This window comes from Crocodylus siamensis, chromosome 1 (assembly GCF_052110815.1).
Source record: "Crocodylus siamensis isolate JL-2025a chromosome 1, ASM5211081v1, whole genome shotgun sequence".
In the NCBI taxonomy this organism is placed as follows: Eukaryota; Metazoa; Chordata; order Crocodylia; family Crocodylidae; genus Crocodylus; species Crocodylus siamensis.
The window spans coordinates 126,728,608-126,742,521 of NC_143395.1; the positions used below are offsets into that span (position 1 = coordinate 126,728,608).

At 39.4% G+C, this 13,914-nt stretch overlaps 1 protein-coding gene across 9 annotated transcripts in view; it reads left to right on the forward strand.

Moving 5' to 3' along the window:
• Positions 1-13,914, forward strand: part of MAP3K4 (mitogen-activated protein kinase kinase kinase 4) — a 189,394-nt gene that overhangs the window by 46,656 nt on the left and 128,824 nt on the right. The window contains exon 2 of one of the 9 annotated variants that reach the window (XM_090042526.1): positions 10,135-10,294. The exons of the other annotated variants lie outside the window; for them this stretch is intronic. The gene's annotated coding sequence lies outside the window, so the exon portion shown is untranslated. The remainder of the gene's footprint in view (positions 1-10,134; positions 10,295-13,914) is intronic. 9 annotated transcript variants of the gene reach the window in all.

Genomic DNA, 13,914 nt, shown 5'->3' on the forward strand with positions numbered 1-13,914 from the left:
TGGTTCAGGTTAGGTTGCTGACTCTTTGAATTCTGGGATGATGTAGGTGCATAATGGGCAACTGTGAGCCTGGTGCCAGTCCAATGGTTCACACCGCTTCCATTCCTGTATCTATAATTTTTATATCTCTGTTCAGTGCACTTGTGTACTGGCTGCCCTTATGGCTGGGATGTACTGAATTTGCAGGTGCGTGATTTTTGTGGGAACCGTGAAATTGGGTGAACTCCATGAAAATGGTGGGTTTTGCAGAAAACAACAGGCTCTGAGGTTTTGACAGGCTTGCTGCAAAAAAATAAATAAATAAAGGGTTTTGGGGGCAACGAGGCAGGGCTGCTCATAGGTGGAGGTGGGGAGGCTGACGGCATCTGCATCTGGGCTGGCTGTGGGAGGCAGCAGGAAGACTGCAAGTGGCTGCACTGGGGTCCACAGAGCCCTGGCCTAGCTTGTTGCATACATGCACCAGCTGCTGGCGAAGAGCCGTGCTGAAGCTCTGCTGACTTGTTGGAGCATGGGGGGCAGACTTGGCTTGCGACAGCTCACCAAAACTCCCTAAGTGGCCCTCAGGCCCAAATAATTCCCACCTCTGAGGTAAATGCTCTCCTCCCTGCATCTGGCACCCTACCTCAGCTGGTCCTGTAGGGACTGCCACTGCTGCTGTTGCCTCCCTGTGCCTTTCTAAACCCCCAGACAGCCCCTGTGCTGCTCCCCCTCCCCCGTGCTCACAGCAGCATGCATTTACTGCAAGTGGGTGGGCGAATGCAGACAGAACTGCATTTTTCAACCTGGCTCATCCCTTCCACTCTTCCTATACACCTGCAGCTGGCAGGAGGGGCCACAGTGGTGGCTGTTTGCCTGTAGGATTAGGGTCAGCAGTGGGGGTTGCCCCTGCCTCCTGAGGCATAGACCTGGGGTTGGGAGGGGGAGGACAGTGGAAAGAGCAGGGCACAGCAAAGTGAGATCCTGTCCCTACCACCCTTAAATGGTACCCATGGTAGATCAGTGACTCAACTCCTCTTTTTTTATCCTCAAGATCCCTCCCCCACCATCTTCTCTGAATTTAGATTTATCTCACTGATTTTCACCTGGGCTGCTGCCAAACTGAGAAAAGTTATGGAGGGTGCCTTGCGGCTAAAAAGGATGAGAACCATTGTATAGAGACTAATCCTTTGCTTAAAGAAAGATGTATTTGGTGTCTTTTTTTTTAAACAGTACTTATCATCACTGGTACAATGTCCTGTAACAGGAGAATGTAATATGTTATATGTTTGGAAATATATATGCCCCTTATTGGGTATCAGGGTGTGTGTGATGCCAGTTTTAATCCGGAAGAGAAGTGTCCCCTAAGTATCAACAGGTTGGGAAGCACTGGTTTGAGGCCTGTGTGGAGTACAACTATTTGCTCTGCTTTTGCTGCAGCTTCAGCTAAGGATCCATTTGTGGCTCACCAGCTGCTGCTTCTGTACTTTGTCAGAGGCTGCCTTGCAGCTGGCAAACCAATAAAACCAACCCAAAGTTGAGAATTAATATAATCCAATATGGAGAAATTAGTTAACATTTTTCCAGCTCCAGTTTTGCTAATAACAAAGAACTGGGAGTTCTGGTGTCTCTGGCATTTTTTTGTTTTTTTGTTTTTCCCCCCCCTGAGAACAGAACATGAAGAGCTGCCAAAAAAGTTAAAGGTCTGTATTATTTGTACTTCTTTCTAGCTAGTGTCTCAGAATAAAAAATTCTGGGACAAAGCATTTAAATAGGCCTCAGCAGCTTTTAGTTCTCTCAAGGGCAAATTGGCTTTTTTTTGTGTGTTTTGTCCCTGCTCTGGTTTTTGATGTTGAACAGATTTTTTACTTCAAGCTAGGAGATACTCAAACACACTTCCATGGACTGATCAAACTTCTATTGACTATAAATAGTGATAACCATGTGCTTTGAGGGCTTTAGGGAAAGCTTGGCATAAATGTCCGAATATCAGAAGCTATGAAATAGCCTGGTGGGTCACTTAGGTCTTGGGAAACAGAAGACAGTATTTTTCTTTCTTTATTTTTTTAATTGAATATAATATTCACATGTAGGCCAAGATGTTTTGAATCAGTAGGGCTGTGAGAAGTTTTAACAGGGAAAGGAACTGATTGCAATTGGAGAAATATATGTAAGACATACTATAAACAGGAACAATAGCTGCAGTGTTTTCCTGTTTGGAATGGCCCTCTTGATTTTATCAAAAGTTTTGAGTAGGTGAGAACTATGTTCCTCTTTTTTCTAGCTGCCAAGAAAATTCCATTAATGAGAATATACTTGGCTTTAAGTCCCAGTTTAGAGGTGAAGATATTGATCTGTGTTTCCATGTGGCTTTTTACAGGAAAAAAAAAGTTTTCCTTTTTGCAGAAAGTTTTGTTGGGAGCCCCCAAAGGCTCTTGGGTCTTGCAGCATGATTGGTTCATCTCTCTTAGGCAGCGTCTGCTCTGGGGATTTGCAGCTCTGATGCTGCAAACAGATGTCGACTTTGTGTCGCCGTAAGAATTTTCATGGTGGCACAAAAGCTGAGCGCACAGATGTCATAGCTCTTTGTTGCGCCACAAGTGCTTAAATTTTGTGGCGGTGAACCTAGTAACAATTTGTGCTGTCTTTTTGCAGCTGACATCTGTTCACTTGTGGCTGGAGAGAGCAGGCAGCTAGTGACACGCCTTGTCCAACTGCCCCTTTGCTTGTAGATTCCCCCAGCACTTGTCTGCAAAGCACAGAGGGGAGAACTCCCATAGGGGTCCTCCAATGCCTACAGGCTAGGTGCAAGGGAATCCTTCTGCAGGGGATTTAAACACAGAGGGGGGCATCCCCTTCTCTGAACTTGTACCCTGTACCTGGAATACAGCAGCATGAGAGGCACGCCCAGTCCCAGCATGCCTTCTCTGCTGTGGAGCTGGGTCAGAGTACCCTGCGGAAGCGGTGGGGAGGAATAAGACTGGACAGACACATCTATGGGTGTAGTCCCCTCAGGGCTTGCAGACGCATGTTGAGAGAAGCTTTATTTGCATTACATTTATTTGGTGCAGCTACACCAGGGTTTGGTCTCCAGGAGCTATAATCAAATCTCTAGTGTAGATTAGGCATAATATAGCAAAGACAGAATTTAACATTTTGCTGTGGTTTGCTACTGTCACAGTGTGCCAAGGAAAATTTTAATCATTCTGTAACAATTTTTTTACTGGAGATCTTTGTTTACAGCCTCCATCTTAATTCCTTCCTTTGTGTATGAATGAATTTTCAGTAATTGAATATGGTTAGTCATTTAAAAAAAATAAAGCCAGGGTTCTGCCTGAACACTTTGTTTGCTGCTGTTACAGATGTTTCCCCCAAGTTACTTTGTGCCTTTTTAGAACTTGTGAATGATAATTTTTTCTTCCTATATCAGTTTTTCAAAGTTTTTGTAGTATCTTTACTTAAGTACTGCCAGCACTTACTTTAGTTTTTAATATAGTATTATAAAAATTCTTCTTAAACTTCAGAGTAAAGCATAAATTCTGCAAATTAACACACAAATCCTTCATTTTGGGGCATTTTCAGTTTGTTCCCTTTCCAGTATCCTCACTGTTTGGATAAAAAATGTTATTATTTCTATTTTAAGTAACAGTTCAGTAGAAACTGATTCCTTCCCTTCATCAAGTCATTGTTGGGAGTTCATTTACTAGGCCGAGGGACTTGATTCCTTCAAAAGCTTAATTTAAAATAAATTTAATATGCTTAATTTAAAATAAGCAAATACAGGTCCAGTTGTTCAGAATTCTTCAGTTGATTGTTGCTGATATTTCTTCTTCAAAACAGTGATTGAGAAATGTTCACAAAATCAAAACGATAAGATTTGAATTTTTTTCCTGAGAATATTTTAAGTGATAAAATTAAGACGAGGGAGGATTTATTTTGGTATTATCTTTACAGTCTCATGCTGCTGCTGCTGCTTTCAGCAAGTGGAAGTACAGAATAGTAGCTTATACAGTTTGATAAATGTTTTTTTCCCCTTCATTTGTCTCCCTGATTTTGTTATTTAGATACTTTATGTAGTTCATTCAGAATATTTGTCCTGTTTTGTTCTTTTGATATTCATTGCTGTAATTTCTATAGCTGTCTTTGCTCATTAGCATAGTAGATATGGTAGAATTTAGGATTGGAATTTTTTTGTTCAAACTTCTTTTTCAAAACTAGTTGCCTTTATCTTGCTTTCCAAAGCGCTCTTTTGCTAGGATTCAAGAGAAGAAAAATCCTACGTTGCTGCTGAATATTTTAGATGAAATAGGAACATTTTCAGATGTGCAGTATTTGAACATGAATTCAAATCTGAACCCCTAGTTCTATGGAATGCTCTGTTCATTTTGTTTCAATGCATGTGTCAGGGTGGACTGATCTAAACAGTGGTGCTCAGCCTGTTTCCCTGGCAGTCCAGATAGGCAGTGCCCAGTCTGTCTACGGGCTGGATCCAGCTAGTGGTCTTGACCTGGCAACTGGGGTGGGCATGGCGGGCAATCTGGGCACGTAGAAGAGTGCGGGGGAGAAGCCTGGCTCCAACCCAGTCCTGCAGGGGAAGGGGGGCATTGCCTGGTGTGGGGAGGAAATGGCACATAACTTGCCTCTAACCTAGCCCCACAGGGAAAGGTGGTGTAGTTCAGTGGGAAGGAAGGGGAATGGACTGGCCCCAGTCTTGCCCCATGGCTCAACCCTGATCCAGATACAGGGGGAACAAGAGTGTGGCCCAGCTCTAACCTGGGTGTGCTGGAGGGAAGTGGGGCTTGCTCAGCCCCAATCCAGATGTAGGGGGAAGGGGTACATATGCCTTGGTCCCAACTGGCCTTACAGGGCTTGGGGTTTGGGAATTTGGCAGGGGAGGGGGTGGTTGAATTAAGGGCCACCGTTCCTCCACTGCCAAATTTTCCAGCCTGCAGGGAGTGCTGAAGGCCAGATATGATGGCTCCACGGGCCATATTTGTTCTGCAGACTGGAGGTTGAGCGCCTCTCACTTAAAGTAAGTTGATTTAAATCACTGATTTATTTTAATTTTTTAATACATTTTTATTTGTTGATATAAATAAATTGCAACTAAATATTGTTTTTACGGTAGATTTGGTACATTTCCTAAGTTATACAAACTATATCTATCCATCTACACTGGATTGTCAAAAATTCTACATTAGGTTGGTGGATAATATAAAATAGTGAAATATTTTGCTCATCTTTGCGTCAAGCTGTATTAAAATGGAAACTTGAATTTAATTAAAAACACACAAACCCAGCATTTCAAATTTATTAAACAAAAGGTTAATTTTTTGGACATGGAAACTTGTTTTTAATATCAAAGCAGTTGTAAACATGCACTAATTAATTTAGTAAATACTAGTATTAATTGTTATAATATTAGAAACATGAACGTTGGTTATTCAATTAAAGCAATTAGTACAGGTCACTCTGGGGGAAACTTCCTAAAATGTCAAAAGTCATTTGAGCTTAAGGTTCTGCTTGCCTAATTATCTTCAAAATGAGACTATCCTTTTTACTTAGGCTGTTTTGAAAATGTTTACCCCTTTTCAGGTTTTTAAAACTCTCAAATCTCATCCCCCTCCTCCTTTTTATTCATAGACTGAAAGAGAAAAACAAGTTTCCTGCTTTTTCAGCTCCCAGTTGATTTCTTAACTTTGAACAAACCAGTGCAAACAAAGAAAATATTTTTTCTGCATCTGCAGAAAGGGCTACTGCTAGTAAAAGCTTGTTTAGCACTTAAATAAAGTCTGGTTCCAGGTGCTTTGCTACAACATCTACCAGTTCAGTGATGTAACTTTGTCCTTTTAAACATCCTAAACAAACTGTACTGCTTGAGTGGCTTGGCATGATGGATGGATGAATAGTAAATGTCCATGTCATAGCAGCATTTTCCTTTTCAGCAGTTAGGCATCTACCCTGGTACTTTGTGTTAAGAACATTGACAAGGAGATGAGGTGGAGTAAGTGCTTGATCCCTATGCTTCTTTACTGCCTACAATTTTACTGTGCTTTTGGCTATTTCTTGCTTTCATGGTTTTTTGAAGTTCTGTCCAAATTTCAACATCTGTAATACAGCAGCAATCTTTCTGTAGTTTGTCCAAGGCTATGGAAGTAGGTTTTAATGTACACAATGTATCTTCTACATTTCTCTTTAGTCCAATGCTGACTCATCTAACTGTGTTACTTCCATCAATTTTTGTCACAATTTTCTTCGTCAGCATAGGCTAGTTCTTAATAAATAGTTCAGAGCAGTCAACCACTGAATTCCGTTGTACATCTTGCAGGCAGAATTAGCTTGGATCCCCCAGCTCACTTTAGTAAAGCTGAAATGAACTGGTTGTTATGGAAGAACTTTGCAATTTCAACATTTTCCTTTATTCCTGGAGTTTTTAAATCTTAGGCTAAAAGATGTACCAAATTTGCACGGTACCTATATATTGTAGGTTTTAAGTTTGCTTCATTATCTTCTTTAAAGTTTCTTCTCATCTTTGCTACATTTGCAGAATTATCTGTGACAAGGCTATACGTATAACGTTTGATTTTTTTTTTTGCTGTTTGTTGTAGCTTGTACTGCTGCTACTTAAATGTTCCGCAGTTTGGGCATTTACCGACATCCGTTTTTTCTGAGATCTGCAGTTCTATCTTCTGGTGTCACACGAGCACATATTACTGGATTGTTGTGTACATTTCTCCATCCATCAAGACTCATATTAACGCTTTTTCCTTCAGTGGTCTTTTTTTGCTCACACTTCCATTTCCTTCTCATACACGGTGTGCAGAAGCCTCCCAGTAATATCCCTTCTGCTGGGTGGAGTGTAAGCTGGTCATAGTGATTGAACCACATCAGGAAATATTTGAGCAAGATGAAAGGGAGAATTTGTTATATAAATGAACTGAGCAAACTCTTCCATCTGTGTTGTCTTGTTGGACTTTGCTGGGCCTGATTATGAACTCATCCATAATTTTACTTGATGATGAAGCAAGTCTCTTCTTGGATACGAGGAATGTTTCATTGCAGTATTGCTGGTGGTACCAGCAGGTGATTCTGAAGTTACAGATAATGCAGATGGTGCATGTTTGTTATTTCTTCTGCCTCAGCTGGATCCAGAAACAAAATAGTTAAAAAGTCACTCTCACAGAGTATTCCTTGGGTGCATTGTTTACAATCTCTCTGTCTCAAACGAAAGATCCCTCCTACAGCTGATATGGTTTTTTTAAACCAGTGTTTAAATGATATAATTTTTCCAAACACAGTTCTATAGGGAAAATATGCAATAAATCATAAAAGTAATCTTTTTATTTAAATGATTTCTTTATCAATATAAAACAACTTGAATAAATATTTTTAAACTTCATAAATTCCTCTTAAAACTTTACTCTGCACAGGATCTTTACCTAGGCCTGGTATGTTTGCTTATACTGAGCAATAAATCTCATTTCAGAAGTGCAGAAGTAATACTAAAATGTGTAATTGACAAATGTTCAAACTAGCACCTCTATTAAATTTTGAACACAAACATTTTGAAATTCATACGTAATCCACACAAAATAACTAACATTACTGTCATAAATTTATGGGGAGTTCATAAGAACAGTTAAAAACAGTAAGTTTAATAATAATAATCAGTCAATCCAATAAGTTCACATCACCATCTTTAAGTTCAGTGCCTTCCAAGAAGCATTTTTTTACAATGTTGCTTCATTTGGGCTATCAGGCCTGGCATCTGTGTTGCACTGTTTACATTTGGCATGTGTTCCTCTTTTTTCCCCAGTGACACAATATTTTCTTAAAAACTATTCCCAAATAGGGTCTTTTTGTAACCTGCAGCCATGGCAGTTTTTTCCTCCAGTTTCAGAGTTGAAACTGAAATCAAGACTAGTCTACACCCAACAGAACGTTATTCCTTTTCCTACAGTGTCTCAAGCCCAGCATTAGTCCTTCCTGTTGCGCACACTGCTCCTTCCTCCACACAAGAAATAAACAAAAGAGCAAGACTCGTTCTCCTTGTGACATAACCCACCACACCCGTCCTTCCCCCCATCCAAAACCCCCACAAAGCACAACCTTTTAGTAATTGAAGTTAATGTTTACAACTCTGTACTTATCCAAAGGGAACAAGAAAGGCCATTTAATTGAAGTACCCAGAACCATTTAGTAGCTAAAGGTTGGTATTTACTGTGTAGAACAGCTTTTTTGTCCATGAGCTGGAGAATAAATCTCCATTAGGGGTGCAGCATTATAAATATTCATAATTTGAGAGCTGACCTAATCAGAGTTCAGGTAGAGAGGCTAAAACAGGTGGTTGGATACCATCCAGGTGGGTTTGGTGGATAATCCTGATCACGGAGTACCCATAATGGTGGCTGCTGGAGTCACAGTCCAGGTTCCAACACCTGTGATGACTTTGCTGATCCTTTGTATCCAGTAGTATAGACCCTGCATCCCTTGGAGGATAAACCCTCTAATACGTGAAATATGGTGCCATATTTTTAAAGCTTGACCTCAAAAGTTAAATGCATTCTGATACAGAAGAAAATCTGCCTTTAACGCTATAGAGTTTTTAATATAGGCTAATTGATTCAACATACTATATTTATTTTAATAAATTATATTCGATTTATACTTTAGCCTGTGCTGTATTAAATTCAAATTTCATTTTATGATGATTTATTTTTAAAAAGGAAAACTTAATTTATATCTATGGGTTTTTTTTTAGTCAGGGTTTTTTTATCCATCCTGCTATGTGCCAACAAAAATAATGCAGTATGTAGGATTTTAAATGATGGGGAGATGGTACTTACATCCCTTTGTGCCTTGAATATCTTCTAATTCTGTAATATAAGACGGCTTTCTCCTTTAGGTATAGGAGGGATATTTTGGCAAAGGCTTTTAAAATTACTTGATGGTAATGTCTGATTTCATTAGGTAATGTGACAGCTCAGTGTGCTTGCATTGCACATCTCTTATTTCAGGGCTGTTCAACTTCCTAGCACCTGGGGGCCAAACTCTCACTAGGATACCAGGAAAGTCGTATGCCCATGTGCTGCACCACATGTCCCCCAGACCACACTTGCAGGGATGTGTCCCTCTCCACTGCCTCAGGCTCACCCGCAATTCTGGGCCACATTGCATGGGGGCAGGCAGCAAAAGGCAGAGGAGGGAATGGGAGCTCAGACTGGAGGAGCAGCAGCCACAAGAGCTTGGGGGCTTCAGCTTAACCTTTCATGAGCTGCATTTGGCCTGCCAGCCCTCAGCTGGATAGCCCTGTGTGACATTATGCTTCCCCAGGCTTCTGGTTGCTATGCTAAGGTTGTATCTGTGTACTAATTTAGTCCTCTCCTGGCTTCCACTCTGTTGCAATGGGAAAACGCTTGTTTGTATCCTTTCCTTGGCTTTTCTTTTTGGTCATAGACAATGGTCCATTGCCTACTTCTGCTTCTGGTTCTGGCTTTGTTGTGTCATAACATACTGAAATTGTCCTGATTCTTTTGGATCCTTGCTGAATTTTTTCCCTCAGAACATTTTATCAATAGAAAATGTGGTTGTGGAGAATCACAATTTAGATGAGGAAGATGTCAGTTTCACTGAAGCGCATTCCAAGTTTCTATCAGGAAAAAAGAAACAAAATGTTTGATTGGGTCACAATTAATCTCAGTCTTCTGAGCCATTACAGTGCCTCATGCCTCCATTTTCCCTCTGTGCCAGACTGGTGTGGTAATATCTTCCATAAGCTCCATGGTCTTGGGGTGTCAGTGGTACCAGCTAGGGAATTTGAGCCACTGAGCAAAATGGGGACACAAGGCCCTGTAGCAGCTCAGATGGATGTAGATTAACATCTGCTTACAAGGCAGCCTTTCATTTGGGGACTGTTTGAGTTCAGCTTTGATCAGAAGGACTGAAAGAAGAAGTCACCAAAATAGAATTCATTAGAACTACTAGTTACACAAAAAAATACAATATATTGCCTTGTCTGGACTAGAGATGAAAATAAATACTTAAAATACAGGTATTTCCTTCTGTGTGGAAATTCCATTCTTTTGATCAGCTGCTTGTTTATCAGCTTCTAAATAATAGTTGTGAAGACTTAAGGAAACTTTGGTCACTTTACTGCAGATTGGGAAAGGTTGAACACCACAGGCACTGGAAAGCTGTCTCTGGACTTAGAAAGATGACACGGCAGTGGTGAACACTTGGTTCACATTTGGAAGCTTATCTTAAAGTGGAGTTTGATGCCATTGACTGGGAAGGATTCTTAATCATTCTGGATAAATGGGTGAGTGGAGTATTCAAGCCTTTTTTCATAGTTACTTATCAGGGATTTTGAATAATGATTGAAATGGTTAAGCTGCATTTATAACAGATTTTTAAGCATCATAGTAGTTTTGGTTAGTTCATTTTTTGGATTTTCAAGAGGGGTATTACCTTTTTATGTATATACAGTACTATATGGAAGTGAGTTAAGATAGATCTCTTACTTTACAACTTAGAGTGTGTGGCTTCATTTATCTTGCTAGAATTTGGAGAATATTGTTACTTTGCTGCATGCAAATCTTTTTCTGTTGAATACATTGGAAAAGGCCCATTATGTCATGCAGAACTTTTACTCTGCTACACGTGGTACTTTCTGTCAGTCAGTGAGAGGAAATGTGTGAGACAAGATGATTTTGCATGTTGCTGATCAGCCAAGCTTCAGAGAAATTAAGCATACACAAAAATGGAAAAAAAAAAAGGAAAAGCAAGTACTGCGGTGGTAAACTGGCTATTATAAGAATGTGACTATTTTAGGTTACCATTTCTAACCAAACTTCAAAGGATACAGAATTCTACTTTGCTCTTCTGTAGCTGTGTGCCAATTTCAGAATAGTCTTAAGGAGAACCAAATTTTCCAACATTAAAGTTAAACCCAAAGTATTTAATATACAATTAGGGATTACTAATCCATGTGTGCTGTCATTGTGTGAAAATTATTATATGATATTTGAAGAATTCTTATAGTCTATTTCATGGTCTAATAGTAGTTTTTCAGCAGTGTGAGCACATGTTTTAGTAAACCCACTATATGCTGCTTGCTTCTTTCTATACAGAAAGCTGGATGTGTATACATTTTAGGAGGTCTTTTGTTCAGCACACTAAGAGTTTATAATGAGAAAAGTACTAGTATGGAATATTAAATTTGACAAAAATATATAGAAACACAAGAATTGCCATGTCAGATAAGACCCAGTAGGCTAGTGATGCAAGTGAAGGTACAAGTAGACAGGTATGGGATAATCTGCATCCACTTTTCTCTCCTCTTCTGGCACTGAAGGTCACACTGTTTAATCAGACTTATAAATGAGAGACTCTTTCAAATACTGAATTACCAGGTCCTTATAAACCTTTCAATATCTTTTCAGCATTAACTATGACAATTCTGGATAGTATTGTTTAAAAGCATTTCTAGTCCTCCTCTGAACTTCTGCTGCAGTGACTTCCAGTGACAGCGACTTCTACTATATAGTTGTGCAGCATGATTTGTTTCCCTTTTGTTAGATGTGAATTTGCTACATTTTTAATTTCATTGGATCAACAAAAAATTCTGACAGGCAAAACAGAAGTTTCCCAAATACCTTCTCTATACTGTTCATTATGTTGTATGTTATTCTGTTTTTTCTTATCTACTTTCTAAGGTGAACTGTACATTTTCCCTCTTTGTAAGGGTTCCCCTTGTAGGTTTTTTTTTTTAAATGTTCATTCTTCAGCATCCTTTTTAAATTGAGATGACTAGTGGTGCAGATGCAGCTATGTCCTTACTTAAAGAAGGGCATTTTTCCATATTATTTCCTGTGGATCCTAACACCTTGTTTGACCTTGATTTGGAGTGGACGTCTGCATTGAAGTGTCCAAGCAATATCCCTTTCTTGAATTCATTTATAATGACAGGGTAGGAGGAGTATAGCTATTTTGATCACACATTGCTTTTGTTCGTTAACATTGAGCTTCATCTACCATCAGTTGCCCAGTTACCTTGCTTAAGTAGTCCTTTTGGAAGTTTCTCACCATCTTCTCTAAATTTGATGATGCTAATTCAGTCACCTGCAAATTATATTACGATTCACCCACTTTTTAAAATCAATTATTTGCAAATTCAAAGAACTTCAATCTACTAGTTGCCATAGTTTTCCTTTGCAAAAGTGGTGCTGGCTATCATATATGATAGTCTGTCATGTATGATTTTTCCAGATAGTTGTTTTTTTGTTTTAAATAATTGTTTCGACTCATTTACTAGGCATAATTGCAAGGTTTATTAGTTTATAATTACATGAATCATCCTTATCACCTTTTTAAATTTAGGGACAACAGTTGATATACCTCCTTTTCTCCAAAACATTAGGTATGTTTAATGACATGGCCTATTTTTCCTAGCAGCTCTACAAATCCATCCTTGAACTGAAGTGTACATTTTGGTAGATTTTAAGGGGGAAAAAAGTGAACTTTGGCCTGTTTTAGACAAAGCAATAGAGTACTATTTGTAACTCCTTCAGGTTGGAGGATAATACATCTGGTATTTGCATGCCTTGTATCCAAAAATACTTCAGAGCAATGTCACTTCTTCAGTCCAGGTTAGGATAGTTCTATATTAACATTTTCATACCTGTACTGATTAGCTGAGAATGCTTCACTTTGTTGTATATAGACGCTAGTTTATTCTGGCTCTTTGTTTATTGTATTTGGAATTTTGCTTTTAACATTATACAGCCCTTTTCTGTGAAGTACTGTGTTTTAATTGACCAGAGTAGAAGTGGACAGGCAGCATTTCAGCAGGCCTGGCCCTATTAACATTTAGAAGATAAATGTAAACATTAGTTTTTAGCGGAGACTGGAAGTACATCTCTCTCAGTTTACAAATACAGGTTGTACGTGAACTGATTAAACCCCAACTAGAAGTTGTTTGTACAGTCCTGAACAATCAAACTCTCTCTGAAGAAAACGCAATTTGCTTTTTAGTAGTGATCTGTGGGCTCAGTCATGTGTATAGGGAGTTTACCAAATAAATGAATAATACAGAGTAGTATATTAAGCTTTTGGATAGTAATGTTCTTGATGCATGCAACCAAGCAAGCAGGTCACTCGCTGAGCTTCCTTATTAAGACCAGGCAGCTCCGTATCCAAGGCTTCTAGTCAGTTTATTTTACATGGGACAGCTTTGTCTCCACTGTAAAAGAAAACAAGTAAAGGAAGCAAGAAAAACAACCCCCAAACCTGCAGTTGTTTCTGAGACTTGGGGAGGCACAATACAAGATCACAGCCACAGCAGCTCCCCTGTTCCTTTGTACCCTGCTCTTGGAACCTTTTAATCCTTTTGGGAGCCCCACCCCTATTTACTGGTCATCATTTGCAGCTGATTCCCCACCTTTGAATCAGGCAAACTAGTAATCCCTAGCTATGTTTCAGCTCTTGAAGGTGAACGCTTCCTTACAATACTGTTCAATTGTAACTTCTACTAACAGCCCGCTTATGATGGATTATCTCAAACTTAGTTTAATCGATGATCAGTCATAGTGGCTTTTCACTTTGTGTGAAAGATAATGTTTCAGGCTGATTTTTCAGCTGTAAAGAACATCTAAATTTCAATGTGTAAGATGAGATGATATGTGTACAGTTGCTTTGTTTTATGGTAACTGTAATTAAAATAAATGTTAAAAGGGTCGCATCCAAGTTCTCTCTGGTTCAGCAGAAATGGGACTGCATGTATTCAGCTTGACAATGTGAGTTAACTCCTATAGAAAAGAACAGTAGTACAGGATCACAGTGTTGATCCTATAGAAGTGTAAGCTGACTCAGAGGCAGGGGCTTGAAAAACAGGTTCTGTGGAAAATGAGTAGAGTTGGTAGCTGTAGAGTGAGCATACTG